The sequence below is a fragment of the Neopelma chrysocephalum genome, unplaced genomic scaffold (assembly GCF_003984885.1).
Source record: "Neopelma chrysocephalum unplaced genomic scaffold, ASM398488v2 Primary Assembly neopelma1_98, whole genome shotgun sequence".
In the NCBI taxonomy this organism is placed as follows: domain Eukaryota; kingdom Metazoa; phylum Chordata; class Aves; order Passeriformes; family Pipridae; genus Neopelma; species Neopelma chrysocephalum.
The window spans coordinates 4,789,986-4,803,977 of NW_020897761.1; the positions used below are offsets into that span (position 1 = coordinate 4,789,986).

Sequence of the window (13,992 nt, forward strand, 5' to 3'; positions counted from 1 at the left end):
AGCTTCACAGAGTTACTCCACTGCATGAAATCTGGTGCTTACAGGAATGAGTTTGCTTCTGTTTTTCTCCATTTCCCTGCATCCAGCTGTGGATTGTCTTTACTTATGGCTCCTGGATAATAGAGGCTGAATCCCACTGTGATTTTTAAATTCTCTAATATATGTGCACTTGATTCAAAACCCATCAGTCCAGTACAGGAGACAGGATGGACTCTGTCAGCAGCAGAGACCAAAGTAAGCTCAAATTTTAAAGAAATTATCTCTGAAACCCTGCTCGACTTTGTTCTGTATGAGTCACATAAGGTAATGAGCAGCAGAGGCTGGAAAGAGAATGGGGACAGCTCTAAAAGAAGAAGGATTCTTTTCCTCTTCAATATGCCCTTCAGATATTGCCTGGAGCAGTTCATGAGAGAGAAGGAGGAAGATATCAGCCCTCAGCCCTAGACTAATAGAGTTTTGCAGCAAATCCTTGGGTGTAACAGTACCTGCTTGATATTACAACAAAACAGTAACAGACCCTGAACCCCAAAATGACCCACAGTGCACACTCAGGTGTTATTATATGGGGACGTGGAAATTATTCGCAGCCAAGACTCCATCAAATTTTTATCCAAACTATTGTGTGTTCTACAGCTGCTAATGTATTTTCAGATAACCTGTTTCAGTACTGGTGCAGAAACATGATTATCTCAACTAACTTCCACTGATGAACTAACTGGCCTAATTATTCAGGGTTCACATTTGAGTGAAATACTTTGTTTAGCAGCAAGTACATCAGATCAAAACGTCCAAGGGGCTTGGGTGGAGACACCTTCTCCCTTCCTAATCAGTCCAGAATCCCCAAACATTCAGTCACAGAAGAGCAGTGCTGATCTAGCTTGTACAGGGCTCAGGAGCAGCGTAAGTAGGTGTTGGTAAGGAGGAAAACCATTAGAACATGAGCAGTCCTGCAGAGGGAATGAAGGGAGGGAGAGCAGAGTGTACTGTGCACACAGACAGGCTGCTGAAGGTCAGTGCAGAACAAATGGATGAGATACAGAAGCTTTCAATCAACTACATGGCTAAGAAGACAAAGATTTTTCCCTAGAAGGTAAAAGGCCACCAACCTGGGACTGTCAAGCCAAAAGCACAGGACAGCACTCAGAAAGCCAGGTGTACCAGCTTTAAGCTGTACACAGTACCCTTCTTGCCATCAACAGAACAGGCTAAACTTCTCAATTTGACAATTATCTACTTCCCCTAGTCGGGACATGTTTGTTTTCCTGGTGGCCTGTCAGGAAAAGCAATGGTACGTGAATTCCTGCAACTTCAATGCCATTTTCTGGGCAGGACGTGGACTCTTGTGATGACTCGTCTGTGCTGTGACCTGACCGGAGCACAGGTCTTTTGGTCATGCCATAAACACATTCTTCAGTTTTACAGTCAGGAATGGCATCCTAGAAACCCAGCTCTGGGAGCAGTGCTCTGCATTATCAGTACAGGTCATTCTTTTAATCCTCATTCTGTTGTTTTTCTCCTACTGTTTACATACACCACAACTCAGGCTTCACTTCAGCCTTAATGTTTCTGTCACAAATCTCTTACACACACATGTGGGATAATCACTATGCTCTGCCTCATTCAGACGTTCAGTAAGAGGTTGGAAGATGGGTCCCAAGAGGGCTGCAGACCAACTGGAAAGAGTCCAGATTACAGACCTATAAGGTAAGATGGAAGAACGGGAGTTTGTTCAATCTAGAAGTGGGCAGACCAGAAGGACACAGGGTAATGATACATGAAGTACCTAAATGTCACATCCATAAAAGGCTGCAGTTACAGAGAAGAAGATGATAAACTGTTATTGTGTCCATGCTGGTTAAGGACAAGAAATATTTGTCCTCGATTACAGAAAGGAGGGGTTAGATCAAACAGCAGGCAGAATTTTTCCAGCTGGAAGATCATGAAGTACTAGACTGAATCACCTGGGGAAGGGCTTCTGCCTCTGCCTTGGACCTTGGTGAGGCTCTAGCTGGCCCCTCTGCATCCCCTCAGAGAGGGCTTATTGAGGAGATGGAAAACAGGAGTTTAAAGTTCAGCTTTAATACCCACATGTGAAGTTTGTGGTTGAATTTTGGGTGCACAGCATGTCCTGTTCCTAACAATCCCACCTGGCTGCCTCAGAGAGAAATACAACTCTTGTTAAACAGCAGGGACCCAGTGGTTCTGTACAACCTGCACTTTGCAATCCTGACCTTCCCACTCTTACCAACCTTTGTTGCCCTTTGACCACCATGTAAGCCAAGCTGGGTTGTATCATCAAACTGGTTCACTTTTTGTTTGTTTGTTTGTTTGTTTTTTTAGCCAAATGGATTTCCACCTACTCTGCAAACCTGGAGAAAGGGAAGTTGATTTTCTGGTTGGACACAGCAGTTCATAGTGACCAGTCCCAAGAGAAGAGGTTATATCAGTGTTTTTGAGTTTCCAATTAATTATGTTTACTGAAGAATACATAACATTAGAGTGCCTTGAGCTTTGGCCAAGTTTGTAAAAGTAAATAAAGACAATTTTGGCCTAATGTTAGAAAACTGACCCTTGGATTATTTCTGAGCTCACTTCTTCCAACAACTAGAATAAACCCTGATGCATATGATGTGAAATAAGGAACACTGGACTCATACCTTATTATTTCAGCAAAGAAACGTGTTTGACTGCTATAGTGAGAAGGCATCTCTCCTCCAGATGACAGGCCATAAGACAGAAGAACAACTCCTTCCTCCCAGGGCTTGTCTGGTGCCCCCTCTGCAGCTCAGCAGACTTCCAGTCACCTTCTCAGGAGAACATGGTGCAAAACATGCTCTGTCAGGAGGCAGCAGAAGTGGAGATGCTCCATAAAAGGGTACAAGCCAGGAGCTGAGGATGACCCCAGCATAGGCTGTGTCCTCACTGAGGGCACCATCCCACAGCATCTGAGCATGGCAGGCTGCACAGGGATGAACTAGGGGTCCATCCACAGCTCTGGGATAGATCAGGGCAGGGGACATTTAGGGAGGCCTATCAGGAGCTCTAGGAGATAGGGTTTGACAGAGACCTACCAACAACATAGCTCAAGGCATGAACCGAAATAGAGTCCTGGCCCATGAGCAGAAGGTGTGGGCAGGAGCCCAGGTGAGGCTGGTTGGGGCAACTAAGGCCTGTTAGTGTCATCAGGGCTCATATCTGCACTCTGAGCCTGCTCCTCTGACCTCCCCAGGAAGAGCTGTGCAGCACTGCTCATCCCAGAGGCAATGACAACCATCAGGTGCTGCTGGTTTCCTCTCTGATCCTTTCCAGCCTCATCCCTCTGCTGCCTCACTTTCTGCCTGGCCACATGGTGCCAGCCAGGGTCCTGCTGACTCCTCCCATGCTCTACAAGCACATCGTGCAAATTGCTCACCGCAATCCTAACACAGACATTTCTGCCCAGTAGAGCCCCATTAGCCAGCAACTCTCTCCTCGGTCTCTAATGATTCCAACCACAAGGCCATTTGTCATGCTACATCTTCTTTCCCAGCGAGTAAAAGTCAATTAGTGCTTTCAACTTTGCTCTGAAACAGCCTTGTCTCCCTCTTGCTTCTTTATGCTACCAGGAAACCATCTACAATAATGACTTGTTTGGATGTCGAGTGCTGTATTGCAGAGAATTACAAGCTCTCTAAACTTCTCTCTCTGTGTACAAACACCTTACACAGGAACCATGTTTTGTAGCCAGAAATTCCAAAATGAATTAGGTTTTAAACCTGTCATATCTCTGCTTTTTAAATTTTATTTTTATTATGGTCAAGAAAACAAACATGATTTTGGCTTCCAAAAGACCACGTTTCCTATCTTAAACACCTAAATGTTCAACAATCTTTCCCATTTTCTTAATCCTGCCTTAGTAAAGGGATAAACTCCTGAAAAAACAAAGGTCTGCACAGTCCAAGCATGTGCAGTGATCACAGAAGTCCTGTGGCCATCAGTGAGTTCTGGTGGCCTGCTGTGCCCCCGGGGACCTGGCCAGCACCAGGTGCTGTCACACAGCCCAGGCTCCCTGTGAAGTGACTGGCTACAGCCGTGCCCAGCAGGGCTTGAAAAAAGGGACTGTTGCACTCAGAAGCAAATCAGCTCCAAACACAAGCTGCTCAGAGTCAAGGTGAATGCTTCTTGCATTTGTCAGTGTTAGGATGTAATAAGGCATTAAAACTTGACTAGCAGATAATAATTATATTAGAGCTGCAAGGATTTCGAAGTTAAAAGAGAATAATGTTTCTAAAATGAAAAATCCAAACCCAGTGCTTTCTATCATTGTGATATTTTAATTTGAAGCAATAGCCATTAATCAGAGCTAATTGAAATTAAATAAGCTTTTTTATTAAATTATTTAATTGCCTGGCCATTTTTAATTAAAGAATGAGATTCAATTATTAAAATCAGTTGTGCTTAGTTTCACTCCTAGTCCACAATGAATCTACACATTTGTTTAAATTTCATACAATAGTTTGGGTTGGAAGGGACCTTAGAAGGCCATCTAGTTAAAATCCCCCTGCCATGGGCAGGGACACCTTCAACTAGAGCAGGTTGCTCAAAATCCCATCCAACCTGGCCTTAAATATCTCCAGGGATGGGGCATCCACCCCCTCTCTGGGCAATCCATAGCCTGAGAGAAAAGGGCACACTTTTCATGTGTAGACAGTAGGTGTCATCTAGCAATGGCTGTCAACCATCTGTTGATAATGGCTTCTATTTCTCAGCAAGGATCTCAGAGAGCACGCAACTTTGCTGCTGCCAGTATGATATAAGAGATATTTTGTTTGGATGTTGCCTCTACACTGGCTCCCAAAAGAAAAAAATCCCATCTTTCCTTAAGGCTTCCAGAACCAGCTCCTGGGCAGAGATGCCCAGCCTGCAGCCAGGTGGTGACTCTCCAGTTAGACTGTGGGGGCAGAGGTGGTTCCCATCACACCTCTGCCTCAAACACAGTGAGAAGTGCCTGGCCCAGGAGGTTTGTCATACCACCCTCTCATGAGTAGCAGATCCACAGCAGGTGAATGGCATCCCTGAGCTCTGTGATTGAAATCTCCTACCCCAAATGGTGTCAGTGTCCTCCCTTCCATGTGCAGACCTGTAGATGTAACAAGTCCTTCCATTTGTAGGTATTCCCTCCTCGGCAGTTTGTACTGTATCACCTGCCTCAAAGAACCCACACAATAATTCCTGCCCTATGGCTCATCGACAAGCAGAGATGTGGGCTGACCTTTGATTTCCTGGCATCCTTTCTGCTATCTCATAGGGTAAGCTCCATGCAATGCCAGACTCCTAGTGCTCTGGGTCAGTAGGCTCTCCAGCATCCTCATCTCCTGATGGTATGGGGCCTGCCTTGGGAAACAACACAGGGGTCACAAATCAAAGTCTGAGTCAGTTTTGGGGAGAACAGCCGGGTTATATGCAATTACACACGTGCACAGTGAAGTGTTTGTGAGGGTTTTGCTCATCTCTGATTCAGCCTTGGAAGCAGCTGGCAAAAGTCACCCAGCCTGGCTTCAGGCCCAGCTCACACAATTAGGAAAGTATTAGCTGAACTTAATAGGAAAATCAACATTAAGCAGATAGGAGCTGGTGCAGTTGTTAAAGACCATGTAGTGTTTTTCCCTGGCAGAAGCCCAGGCTAATGGAGGGCTTCCAGCACCCAGAGCAGCCTCCAAATGAAGGCTTAATTGGCTTCTGAAGCCACTCATATAATTACAAACACTTTTAATGAAGCATGAAAAATACAAGAGCCCGGGACTGTGATATGGAGGGAAGAAATTATCTCATCCTTCTCAGAAAATAAACCAAAGCTGCTTTACCTTCTTCCTTACACTAAACCTTCTTCCCAGCTCCTGCCTGGCCTGCACACTCCTGTCAGATGCTAATGTCCAGGCCTAAAATGAAGAGAAAATCTAGACAAAACTTCTGCCTTCCCCTGTCTGTGGGGGACACCTCTTCCACCTCCCACCCTGAGTGCAGGCTGGACACTGGGGGGACACTGAATGGACACCAGAATGGACTTCCACTGCCCACTGCTGGTGTGCACAGCACAGTCCTGCCTGCAGCAACACAGATGCAAACAATTTATGATTTGTTTCTGCTTTAACTTCAGCTACATGACCCTCCACCATTTCTATTCAACAGCTGCTCCCTGCAACACAAGACTGTTGATGACATCTTCAGCCCCTGGAAAGTGTGTCCCAGAGCAAACTGGGGAAGAGTCCAAGGTACAACTCCTCAGTTGCTATGCTAGATTGAGAGAAAGATCAATGGGCTTTGTGCTGCTCATTACTCTGCAGTTTTCTGGTTCACTGGGGATGATTTGTTGGCTCATTTGTTTTGGGAGAGACTGTCAAGTCCTTTGGTGAGTTCAGACTCACAGAGCAACTGAGACTGGAAGGGAGCTGGAACCCATCTGGTCCAACACTCACACAAAGCAAGGAGAGATATGACATCCTGTATCCATTCTATGAATCAGGTGGCATCTGGTCCCACCAAAAGGAAACCTCAACCAGGAATGTTAGGGAGGACCTAGAGGTAGTTTAAGTTCAATCAAGAGGATTTCCTCCCTGCATATACCACCAGAAGAGATGTACCAGCACCACACCCAGCCTTGTCCAATTAGCCATGCCATCACCCTGGCTAATTAGCCTACTCAGAGCTTTGCAAGGCCACAGCAATATTGCTCATTCTTTTAGTATCACTTCAGATCCCACTGGACCACTTCACCTTACACTTTTTCACTGTGTTTGTCCCTAGGACTGCGGTCAGGAGCTGTGCACATCCATCACCCACACCTCTGTCCCAAAGCTCACAGCTATTAGTGCAGGGAGGGAAAAAGTTCAGGAGAAAAACTCCAATGCCTCATAAGGAAGGGGAAGGCATGGTATAAGGACTAGCACCACTGCCAGAAGGACAGCGAGGAGACAACAGTCAGCTGGGTGTCTGATGTGGGCTAGATAGACACCAGTGAGCATCTCTTTCCTTCAGGCTGATTTTCACCACTTCACACTGCAGTTTGAAGGCTCACGGCCCTCCACACACCTTGGTCTCTGCTCTTGGACCCTGCAATCCCTCCATCTGGGGAGCTCTGGTGCTCCTGTCTCATGTGCCAACATGTACCTCCCACAGTGTCCATACGAAGCCACTGAGTCATTCTCACTGGGGATGAGAGATAAGAAATTTTCATTCTCTTCAAGAAACTAACTTTGTCTGGACTTAGTCAGCCTGCTGTTATTGCTGTGGCATTCAGCTGCAATTACACACTGAGAGCTAACTGGTCACTGGACTACCATTTTTTTCATATGACTAAGGTTGTTTGCCAACAACTTCTCTCCAAGAGTTTGATCCCTGCAGAGGCCAGACTGTGCCAAGAAATACCATAGGACAGTCTTACATCTAGCACTTGTGATCTTAGGGTGCACCAGCTGGTCTGCTGGAGCAGGCAGTATTCAAGCAAAGGGAGTGCATCCTCCCCCACCCAGGAAGATGGTGATTAACAACTTCAGTTTCCCTGGCACAATCTGGACACAGTCAGCCCCAAAGCAATGACTTTTTCCTTGCTTGTACTGGGTTTTGTATAAGTTAACAGCTAAAATGCTAAAATTTGATCCAATCACGCTTGGCTAGAGCAAGTCCTGACGTGAGCATAACTGCCCCCAAGTGATGATAACCAGAAAGTGGAGATACAGAAGGCACCTGAAAATGAGCACGTTTTGCAGGAGCCTAAATGAGACTTCAGAGAGGCTCACTGGTGCACAAGAGGCTTTCCTTCACATGTCCTAGGCACAAGCCTGGGATTTATCTTTGAAGTATCTGCTCTGGCTCTGCCCCAAGGGCTTGCTGGGGTTCCCTGTTTTCAGCTCTGCTCAGATAACCATCACACCAGCTGAATGAATACAGCGTGGCAAGCACAGAGGCAAAGCTGTGCCAAATGATTCTTCAGAAGCCAGAAAAGGACCCCAGCTCACAGTCCACCTGGTTTTTTTACAACTGAGATTACAGAGGTTCCTGCATGCGCTCAGTCACAAGATAATGACTCCAGGTGCAAACATCAAGAGAGCAGTTGTGTCTTTTGCCACGTCTGCACAGCCCTGCCACAGAAGTAGCAGAAACGAAAATGTATATTGGGCCTGTGCCCTCAACAGTGACCAGGAAATGGATGCATGATCACCCAGCTCTAGATACTGGAGATCCATCAGAAGCAACAATGTACTGGCTGAGCAGGTGATAAGAGCATCCTGGTCATTCTCAGCAGGGACAGAGGGGTACTCTGATGCAGATGATCTTTAAACTGAGGGCTGACCGTCTGAGTTTGCAGAGTCAAGAGGGCCAACCCTTTTGCCCTCCAGGCAGCTGACAAGGAAGTTCACATGGTGGCACGTGTCTGAGGTGAGTTGGTGTGAACCAGATAGCAAAACTGCAGGTCTGGCTCACCTGTGTGTGCTCCCATGGCTCACAAGGTGGATCACCAGGAAACTGGGGATGGAATCTTGAAGCTTAAACAGGGGCAAGAGCCAACACAGGGTCTGGGCCCCATGTGGACTGCTCGACCCTCCAACCAAGTGATTCAGGGGTGACCTCTTCACTCTCTACAACCACCTGAAAGGGGGTTGTAGCCAGGTGGGAGTTGGCCTCTTCCCCCAGGCTACAAGCAACAGGATGAGAGGACACAGTCTTCAGCTGAGCCAGGGGGGATTCAGGTTGGACATTAGAAAGAATTTCTAATGAAATTACAGAAAGGGTAATTAAACACTCAAGTGGACTGCCCAGGGAGGTGGTGGAGTTACCATCCCTGGAGCTGTTTAAGGAAAGATTGGACGTGGCTCTTAGTGCCACAGTCTAGTTGTCATGGTGGTGTTCAGTCATAGGTTGGACTTGATGATCTCAGAGGTGTTTTCCAATCCAGTTGATTCTGTGATTCTGTGTGACTCAGCAGGGGTCTGCTGGGGGTGTGTGATGGGTACCCCTGGCCCCAGGGTGGCCCGGCTGTGCTCAGCTCTCCTTAGCTGCTCTTTCTGCCAGCTGCAGGTCCAGCCCCGCTCACAGGGAGCTCTAAACCTTGGGGGAAACCCTGACAGGGCAAGTTGTGGCCAAACCCCCTCCAGAGAAGAAATAGTGTGTGATAATGAAAGGGAGATGGGCAGGAGGGCTGGAAGGAGCCCTGCCCAGGGGGACACACAGGGAGCTGCAGTCCTGTGTCCTCTATGGCTGCACCTGAGCCTGTGGCCTCTGCTGGGAATCAAACGCTGAAAATCCCCCCCAAACAACTGACTCCTTTCATCAGGGTAGCACCTGGGCAGAATATTTGCAAAACATCAGACTATTACATTGATTCTTTTTAAGTCTTTCAAAATGGTTGCTCTGTACATTGCTACTGAACCAAGGCCCCCTCACCAGAGTGAGGTGGAGATGGGAGGGCAGGAGAATGGAAGGTACCAGCAGCAGAGGGATGAGCACAGCTCTTTTAGATTTGACTGGGGAAAACTTGGGATGTTGATTCCCAAGCAGAGCCATCCATGCCCTCTTTTTCTGAAGGAGAAAGGACATGTCAGAACTTTTCCAACAGAGGGAGCACCGGGACTGTCATGGCCACTGTCAGCCATCACCTGAGGTGCCTTATTTTGGTACTGGAAAACCTGGGTGCCCATACATCCGTCCTCTGAGGAATATGCATTTACACTGTCAGGATTGGGGTGTAATCTGGTAATCAGAAAGCAAAGATTTTAAACTTGGAGACCATTCTGGGGTTAAAAAAAAAGCCTTACTTAGCCTCCGTGACAATCTCTTAATTTGAATTTGAAAGGCATTTGGGAATCAAGCAAAACAGTCTGCAGACCTTCTCTAGGCATTACAGAAATGACTTGTGGTCACTGTGAACTGGAATGGGAATTATTTCATACATGCCACACAGACAGGTTTCAGACCAACAGTCTCTGTCCTCAGGCAATCTAGACTGATTGGCAACAAATGAAATGCAAGGTTTGTATTAGATTTGGTGACCACAGCAATATCAAACCTATTACAAGCTTCAAGTTTATCAAATTGACAGTGTAACCTGATATACGATCACCTGTTTTTACTCAACAGAGAGACTAGAATAGCTTGTTTCCTAGTGTGCATACTGAAAGTGCAAATATCATGTTTCCTCTGTTTTGAGGAAGCATTTTTGGCAAGCTTTGCAAAATTTATTTTTATGATTCCCATTATTCTAGCTGTGGCAGAGAAGCACAGATGAGAAAGACAGGAGCAGCAGATTGGGCCTGATGAGAATCTGGTTTAGATGCTGGTGTGAAAACATCAGGTCATCGAGGACAGCTTCTGCAAAAGCTACAAACTGTACCATCAAACTCGTAATCATGAAGCATGCCATGACTCAGGCTAAAAGCCCAAAAAATTCGAGAAATGGATAGTGCCCAAATGGCAAGGTCTTTTGTCATGGACATAACAGCAAGGGTGACAGTGAGGAATTAATAAAATCCGTCCTGCTGCCTAGACTGCAGAATGAAGAATAAGTCCAGTTCTTTATGATGTTGCTGCTGACATCTGCTGTGTCCCAAAATGGCTCAGTCTTTGCCAGATCACAGAGCCTCCAATCCAACACAGTGAATTAATCAGGCAAGATTTCTTGCATGACTGGAATTAAACACACACACAAGTACTTTTCTGGAGCAAAGCTTTGCCTCTACTATGCCTGAAGCTTTTCTGAGGGCTCGCTAAGATTCACAGCCCTCAGCATATTACTGTGTTAGGCAATCAGCAAGCTTTTCTTGAGGGTTCTTGCAAATCTGAAGAAAAAATTGGATGGATGTTTTAGGAAAGCCACTGGTACACTGATGCTTGATAATGGAAGGCTTTTGTTGGAAATTCTGCCACTAGCTAAGAGGAAGACAGACTATGACTGGCTGGTGAACACTGACAATGAGTGTCCCTGCCTTGAAGCCAGCTTCCTCATAAGATTTCTAACAGTTTGGGAGTAGGAAAAGAAACTACTACTGCAAAACTTTCCTAAAAAGTTTCATAGGAAATAAAAGTATCCCAACTTACATTTTAGAATACAGCTTTTTTCAATCCTCAAAAAACAGTTGTACCTTCCTGGAAACATTCTCAGCCATTCCAAAGATTTCATACTCACTGAAATGTGATGTGGCATTATTACTAAGTTTTGCCTAATTTTAGTGGTAAATTTCTTTGGGTAATTACTGAAGAGAAAAATCAGTGACATGCAGCTTTTATATCTTCAGATGCTTTTGACAGATTTTGAAGATAATATATTTATATATTCATATAGATAGATATTTGCTATATATTTTCAATTTTTTGGGTACCTGAGCTCTTAGACCCTGCCTAACTTCATCCTAAATACCGAAGTGTGACCTTCAAAACCTGTTGTGAGTGCTTTCCCAGCCCTGGGGTAGCCATCTCTCCTGCAGAGCTGCTTTTTCAATGTGAAGTGCTCCTTACAGCATCCCTAGTTCTGCCTTGTGGATGTTTGACAATGCCTGCCCTAGTAGTTCAACCTGGGCTGCAGCATCCCTAGATATTCCTGAACCCCTTATTCATAATTATCCCTAGATAATCCTCAATTTCCTGACTGGAAAAGCAGAGTGAGGGCATGCTTAGCATCACACATGTTGGCTCTACTTTAACCACTGAGTAGTTCAGTGATAGCAGACTGAGTCCTGATGTAACACAGATTTTATTCCCTTGAGTTTGATTTCATGGCTAATAGTCAGCAGACAAGGAGTCACAGCCCTCTTGTGTGATTAAGCAATAATGTCTCCATTCCATTCTCCCACACCTTTCCCAGAAGGACCAGAAAACGCTCAGCCCAATACTTGATGCTGCTTGCACTGTTGTCTTGGAGTGATAAAATCTTTCTCCTTAAAAAAAAAAAAAATAAAAGCGGGTTGTCATGTGAGGAATCCCTCTGGGTTTCTGTAAGACAGAAATAAATCCAGTAGCACAGAACTCCAGTAGGATATTTCGGGCAGGATTTAGAGAACATTCCTGCCTTTAGCGTTTCCTGTGAATACCACACTAAAATAAACACGTTTTAAAACAATGCATGTGAGTGTTGTAGGTGAGCCCTTCCGGAAGCTGGTTGTTAACAGGCGATTGTCTAATGAGCGCTGATGTCATTGCTCTGCACTTGTGCGAGCTGGTTGTAAACACAGAGTGGTTCAACCGAGAAACCAGCTTCCTGAAGATTAATTGTGACAGTGATGTATGGAATATGTAAATAGCACTAATCAGAGGTGCCGGCCATGTAACCACGGGACAGGCAGGAAATGAACACAGCTGAGAACTTTGCAGACTCACTTTCTTATTCTGACCTCTCCAAAGACATAATAAATGAATTCAGCTTAGCACGGATGTAAACACTTTCCACAGCAGAAGTTCTGATAAAACTACAAAGATTCCCAAGCCTGCACCAAGCCTTGAGTTTTCACCACGGACTCCTTACAAAGTTCTTTTGAGATCCCTGACTGACAGACCCCAAATGCAAAGTGTTATGTTCCTATTGTCAGTAACACATATCTGAAACAATGCAACTTTGTTTCCTTCCTTATAAACATCAGCAACAAACAGGGGTTTACAATGTGAACTATGTGCAGGTGTTGCAATGCTTCTCTTTCACTAACTCTGAAGTATCCCATGTGCCAAACTCCTCCAATAGGATGAAACTTTTAAGTGCATCACTAAACAAATTCACTGAATTAGCAGACTGCAAGATCCTCTACTTGAGATTTCCAATAAAACTATTTTACTTTTGGAATTGCTTCATAGGCAAAAGATAAACAGAACAACCACACGTTGGATCATATAATTATTAAATTGTAGGTCCAATTACGGTTTCCAATAAGGAATAAACAACATAAATATTGTGGAGTGCTAAATTGTTAAGAAGGTGGTGAAGAGCAGAGTTATTTATTAAAACCAAATTAATTCAAAATATGTAATTTTAATTTACAAATTTTTAAATCCCTTTACACGAAAAAGGAATACAGAAATTCATCTTTTCAGCCCATGCTCTTCTGTGAAGTTTCTTTCCATGCCTATTTCCTTACAGAACTCTAAGGAACCTATCTTGGGTTGATTTGTTTGTTTGTTTGTTTGCTTTTCTTCCCACAAAGATGAATATTGCTTCCCTTCAGCACAAACCTAACCCAACAAAAGCCATACTGGTAAGATTGGATCTGAATAAGAACAGTGACGGAGCTTGGCTGTGGAGGAACCTGGGTAGTGCCAGAACATGAGCAGAGACGTGAAGGATGAAAAGTTTACACTTACCTGACAAGCAAGGAAAGTAGCTTGGAGAGAGATGCAGCAGGATTACTGACAAAGGAGAACTCCCCATTGTGCTCTCGTTCTTTGTGCTGAGCTGAACAGCTCAGTGGGGGCTGCACTTCTTTCAGCTGAACTGAAAGGCTGAGCCTTTCAGTGCCTTCCTTTAAAAAAGAAACAAGACATACCCAGTGTATAGTACAATGCCCTTATTGCTAACAGTATCAGTCAGTATTTCTTTCACAGCAGGCAGCTATTGTGTCTGTAGAAACCAAGCATGACTTGATCATCAGCTGTGACAGGACCTTATAAACAGGTACAGAAGCCAGTGCAGACACTTTTCAACTGAAGAACAGGCCCAAAGGGATCAGGACATCATCTCAAGGAACTTCCTGCACTTTATGATCTATTCAATTTTACTTTTGCGTCACATAAATATTGTTCTGCAAAAACATTTTGTATTCATCTTGAGAAATGTGTTTATTCTTTTCTACAAGTAACAAATCATTAAGTCAATAATGTTCTCACATTACAGAGATGATCTTGATTTAAGGGCTTAAAAATCAGTAGTCTTCTTCCCCAAAGATTTGTGGATATATTTCAGTGGTTAGAGAAATGGTTGAGAATCAGGACATTTAGTTCCCATCACAAATTTCTTTAGAGATTTCTAGGTCTCTAGTC

The 13,992-nt window shown here is 44.8% G+C and overlaps 1 protein-coding gene across 1 annotated transcript in view; it reads right to left on the minus strand.

Moving 5' to 3' along the window:
• RGS4 (regulator of G protein signaling 4) overlaps positions 1-13,424 on the minus strand; it is a 31,789-nt gene extending 18,365 nt beyond the window's left edge. Inside the window, exon 1 of the mRNA XM_027694718.1 lies at positions 13,318-13,424. The gene's annotated coding sequence lies outside the window, so the exon portion shown is untranslated. The remainder of the gene's footprint in view (positions 1-13,317) is intronic.
• Between the last annotated feature and the right edge of the window lie 568 nt (positions 13,425-13,992).